This window comes from Protobothrops mucrosquamatus, unplaced genomic scaffold (assembly GCF_001527695.2).
Source record: "Protobothrops mucrosquamatus isolate PMUCROS unplaced genomic scaffold, P.Mucros_1.0 scaffold1167, whole genome shotgun sequence".
NCBI classification, from domain to species: domain Eukaryota; kingdom Metazoa; phylum Chordata; class Lepidosauria; order Squamata; family Viperidae; genus Protobothrops; species Protobothrops mucrosquamatus.
The window spans coordinates 69,688-75,370 of NW_015387382.1; positions in this window are offsets into that span (position 1 = coordinate 69,688).

Consider the following 5,683-nt stretch of genomic DNA (forward strand, 5'->3'; position numbering starts at 1 on the left):
AGTGGTCCATTTTCAAAAGCCCCAGAGGTGCCCATCTGGCAAAGTTCCCGGGGGGGGGGCTGGGGGGGTCTCCATGGAGAATGGGTGCATGCCAGAGGAGCAGGCTGGCCTTCCTACAGGGGAGGTGCAGAGCTGGGGGGGGCGTGCCCAGCCTGGCAGGGGCTGATTAACCCCATACCAGAGGGACCCCCTTAGGCTGGTGGGGCTCCCCTTGTCCTCTCCTCCTCCAGGCACTGCTTGCATGCCTTTACAGCTTCCTTCTGGTTGGGGGGGGGGAGAATTCTCTCTGCTGCCTGGAAGGCCCAATCAATCAAGGAGCCCCCTTGGAGCCCCTTCCTCAGAGGCAAAGCCAGCTGGCGGCCACTTCTTGGCAGCAGCTGATGTGAGTAACCCAGGAGGGGGGGCTGTGTGAAGTGGTGCCTCTTCTCCCCCAGAGAGAGAGCCAGGGGATCCTCCTCTTGATGGGATCCAGGCAGATGGGATGCCGGGGGGCCAAAACCATGAGGGTAAGTGCACCCCCATGAGAGGCCCATCCCCCAGTGTGCCTCTCCCCGGTGGCAAAAACAGGTTTTCCAGGCTCAGTGGAATCCAGATGTTTAGCTAATAAAGGGGAGGGGGTCTGCATCTGCCTCCAGGGAAGGAGGGGGCTCTATTGCCACACTCCCTCCTCCAAACAGTGAAGGGCCACAGAGCAAACAGATCTCCCAGGGGAAGCACGGCTGCTTCTGGGGGCAAAGTTGGGGCTCCTTCCCAGTCTCTGAAAGCTTCTGCTCTGGTTATGGTTACTGCTGCCGGAAGCCTCTCCTTGTCAGAAGGAAGGGGGGGGGGGGAAAATCCCCAAATAATATTTGTCTGTGGGTGAGATTCCAAGGCTGCTTGGAGAGCGGCTGCTTTCATGAGCCTGGGAAGGCCTGGGCCGCTTCTCCCAGCCAGCCACTCTGCCTCCAGCACACACACACACACACACACACACACACACACACACACACACACACTGCCTCTCCTGGCCCAGGAAGGGCCACCACTTCTGCTGCTCAACAACACCCACAGCCTTTCAGTCATTCCTTCCTCCCTTCCTTTATCCGGCTGCCTCCTTCTTTCTCCGGCTTTCTGACACCCGAGACAGGAACTGCCACTCTTTTCCTCCGCATAAAACAGTGACAGGTGGATAAAACCGAAATAAAAGAACGGCACAGATGGGGAGGGATGCTGGAGACGTTCATTCCTGCAGGAAGAAATGATTGAAACGGGATGATACAGAGCTGTTAATTCAGTGATTTAATCCCTCGGATTTTTCCCCTTCGGTTGCTGGGTTCGCTCAGAGAGGAAGCAGCCGCACTGGTCTTCCGGGGTTCCCCCCTTTAGGGTGCGTCTCTAAGGTGCTTCAAGCCTGTCCATGCCAGCCAATACCATAATCCCCTGCTTGCCCTGGGGGTAGATTCTGGATTCTGGTTCTCCTTCGTCCTTCAAGAGATTCTCCTGCCTGCACAAAGGCAGACACAACTACCGTAACACAGGGCAGATCTCAAGTCCTAGACAGTGCGTGGTGGGGGGAGGGGGCGTTGAGACAATGAAAACTGAGGAAACATTATTATTTTCCAAAGCAACCGAAGGAAGGACGAGAAGCAAGGGATGGAAACCAATCAAGGAGAGAAGCAACCTGGAATTAAAGAAGAAATTTCCTGACAGTGAGAACAATGAACCAGTGGAACGACTTTGCCTTCAGAAGATTGTGGATGCTCCATCACTGGAGGTTTATAAGACAACATTGGACAGCCATTTGTCTGGAATGGTGTAGGCCGGTCTCCTGCTTGAGCAGGGGGTTGGACTAGAAGACCTCCAAGGTCCCTTCCAGCTTTATTCTGATTAATAATTTCTGAGGGGTCCTTGCATGGAAACGCCGGTGGCGTTTCTGCTCCAAAGGCGCCAGGTGCAAATCTTCCCAGGAGCTTGTCCTGTCTGATGCCACCCTGGTGAGGGTGTTCTGGCCCAGCAGGAGGGTCTCAGGGGCTTCATGGAAGAGAAGCCGCCCCTCCCCCATCTGCTTATGATGCAAAAGAAAGGAGAGAGGGGAGCCTGTTGCTGCCTCCAAGGTCTGGCCTTCAGGAGGTCCAGGGCAGTAGCCCCCTTTAGCTCAGCAGCAATTCCCCCCCCTTAACGCTGGAAGGGAAGGCCAGCTTCAGGGGAGAGGGCGGGGGCCACTCCTATTTACTCTGCCCCCCCCCCATGTATTGCTTCCTGTTCCTGGGGAGGCCTGTCCTGGCTGCTTGGATGGGGAGGGGCCTGGTCAATATTGACTCTTTGAAGGGGCCTGGGGAGGGGGGAGGGGCAGCAACAGTATCCTGCTGGGCTTGGTTTGTTGGCAGAGGTGCTGCAGAAGCATTGAAATGGGGCGGGGGAGTCTGCCTCCGGGCGGTTTCTCTTTGGAAAGCAGAACCACCCAAGGCAGATTTTCCTGCTGGCTGCAATGGGGGGCCTGGCTGAAATGGCGCACCCTGAAAGTTCAACAACACACAAACACACACACCAGCTCCAGGCGCCCTCCTCCCTCCCTAAGCGGGAGCTGTTCCTGGCTCCCCCAGCTCCAGGGTCCCGTGGGAGCGCGAAGGGCAATGCTGGCGAGCCCAGTAGGGCTGTTGGAGGGGCTCCTGAGTGGACCCCCGGCTTCTCCTGTGCAAAAGGGCTAAGTCAGTTCTGGGGATGATGGGCTGTGTCATCCGAGCGGCAGAATGGCTGCCCCTGACTGAGGGGGATCGAGCCAGACCTATGCCAAGGAGGATGGCTGGGGGTGGCCGGACACCCGCGGTGGGCCGCGGATGGGGAGGCTGGGGGAGGGGCCGGTCAGCTTCCCGGCCTCCCACGCCTTGGCCCTCCTTTGCGGCACACGAGCTCCGTGTGAACCCCTCCGCCCCCACCCGGTGCCCGCGAGGTGCCCGGCAGCCCGCCGGTTGGTGACCAGCCGCTGCTGGAGCCCGCCGAGTCGGAGGGGCAGGAAAGGGGAGGTTCCCCCCTCCGCCGGGATGCCGCCGGCTAGCTGACCCCGTCCTCCCTGCCCAGGACCCCGGCAGGAGAGGGTCCCCCGCGCCCCTCCGAGGAGGGCCGTCGCGCACCCGGGGCTCCTCCTGGCCCTGCCCGGGAAAGCCTCCCCTGACCGGCGCCCCTCTGCCGGGGGAAGCGCTGGGGGAGTCCGGGGAGGGATCCGGGGGGATCAGGGCGTTGTCGGGGTGCTCGGCCTCCTGGAAGGGCCGGCGGGGAGGGGCGGGGGGAGGGCAGCCCCGGGCTCCGAGGCCGCGGGACTCCCGAAAGGCCTCTGCCCAAGGCCAGCCCAGGGCGCGTGGGAAGAGGGCGAGGGTCCCGGCCGCGCTCCGCTTTGAAGAGAGGCGCCTGGGGGCTCTCCCAGTTCCCACAAGGGGGGGCGGCAGGCCCTCCCCCAGCCCCCTCCCCCCCCAGCCCTCCGCCGCCGGGAGATGAAAGCGGGAAGCGCACCTTCCGTCTGGCTCCTCTCCTTCCCCGCTGAATCCGCCGCTTTTCCCCTTCCTTTCGCTGCTCCGCTTCTTCTTAACTGTTTTTCCAGACTGCGAGGCTTCGCGCTCCTTTGTTCCTATTCAGCCGGAGATCAAACGGGCCAAACATCTGCTGGGTTTCTGCCATTATTTCACTCCTGGCTGGGCCGGAGGGCGGGGCAGAGGCTGAAAGGTGGCCCGTCCAGGGAAGCCCCCTCCCCGCCCCCTGCCCCGCCCCCTGCCCCGGGGGGCCTCTGCGGTGCTGAAGGGGGGGGAGAGCGGCCGGTCCTCTGGCCAGGGACGCCCAGGGGGGAGGACAGAAAAGTCCGGATGGGGGCCCAGGAGCCGGTTTTTCTGTGCATCACCCGTAAAAGCAGGAGGAGCTTCACTCGCAACTTTGCGGCCGCCATCTTGACTTTTTTGACCACTCTGAGGCTGACCCCCTCCGAGGAAGGGCGCAGAAGGCAGTGGGGTAGAGTCCACAGACCCGCCCTACATTTTTACTTGAAGTGACTAAAGTTAGGGCTCCCGCTTCTGTGGTGCCTGCCAGATTCCGGGGTTGCTTTTTTTTTTACTGCAGCTGGGCTGGCTCTCCGCAGACAGAAAGAGGCCAGCCTTTCTCAGCTGTGTTGGGCTGGGGGGGGGGGCAAAGACCCAAGGCTGTCCCTCCTCCTCTGATGCCCCTCCCACCCCTTCATTTACCTCTCTGTAAACAGCCCAAATAATCCCTGAATAATCCAGAGGTGCTAATCCCAACATCCCTCACAAGCCCCACTTGGCACAGTGCCCTAAAATCTGGGTGAAAAAGAAAGGAAGGCCCACTCCATCCTTCATTCTTTCCTTTGGGCCTTTCTCCATGGGGTGGGGGCCAAATGAAGCCCCCCCCCCAGCTCCCCTGCTCCTGCCCAGGGTTCCCTCAACCACCCACAGGTCTGCAAAGCATCACCTGGCCTTGTCCAAGGGGACACCCCCCCCCCCGACTGAACTGCGGAACAAAAGAAGCCAGACCCTGGTGTTGGGGGGGTGTCTCCTCCCCAGTTTGGACCTGATGCATATAGGGCAGCCCCAGTGGCGGGTGGGGTGGGTCTTCAGTGGGGCGGTGGGTGCCGTGGCCCAGGAAAATCAATTGGACACGAAATCAGCAGCGGGGCCTGGGCAGGGGCCGGGTGACCCTCATCCGTCTCTGTCTCTCCCTCCTCCAGCTTTGGGGAGGGCAGCTGCTGTTCCTTCACCTGCAGGAACCACCGGAACAGATGTGCAGCCTCCTTGACTGACAGGTTTCTGAACCTGCAAACAAAGCTCAAAGAATGAGGTTCTTCTGCTGAACTGGACAACGGCTGTTTGGTCTCCCCACTGCTGCTCTTCAGCTGATGGAAGCCGAATCCCAAACTTCCTGAACTCCAGTTGCCAATGATTCATCAGCTTGCAGGCTGCTTTTTTTTGGAAAGAGGGGTGTGTGTGCCAGGACTCCAGTTCAGGTAGTCCTCAACTTTGTTTGAAGTTATGAGGGCACTGAAAAAAGTGACTTCCGAGCGTTTTTCACACTGATGACTGCTGTAGCATCTCTGTGATCCCCTGATCAAAATTCAGACCCTGGGCAGACTGGCTGACGGGGAATGAAACGTCTGCAAGAAACCCACCAAGCACAGACAGCACCGAGGACCCCTCACTCAGACTTACGACGGCCGCAGCGTCCCAGGGTGACAGAATCCCCTTCGCCAGCTTCCCACAAGCAAAGCCAATGGGGAAGCCGGATTCATTTAACAATTGTGTCACTAACTGTAGTGATTCACTTAACAAGTGTGGCAAGATGGAAACTCATCAAAGAGAGACGCAACCTGGAACTAAGGAGAAACTTCCTGACAGTTAGGACAATTAACCAGTGGAACAGCTTGCCACCAGAAATTGTGGGCGCTCTATCACTGGAAGTCTTTAAGAAGAGACTGGACAGCCATTTGTCTGAAATGGTATAGGGTTTCCTGCCTGAGCAGGGGGTTGGACTAGAAGACCTCCAAGGTCCCTTCCAACTTTATTATTATTATTATTATTGTTGTTGTTGTTGTTGTTGTTGTTGTTAAAGGTCGTGAAATGGGGCAAGACTCACTTAACTGTCTCACTTAACAACAGTAAATTTGGGTTCAGTTGTGGTCGTAAGTTGAGAACTACCTGTACATGAAGGC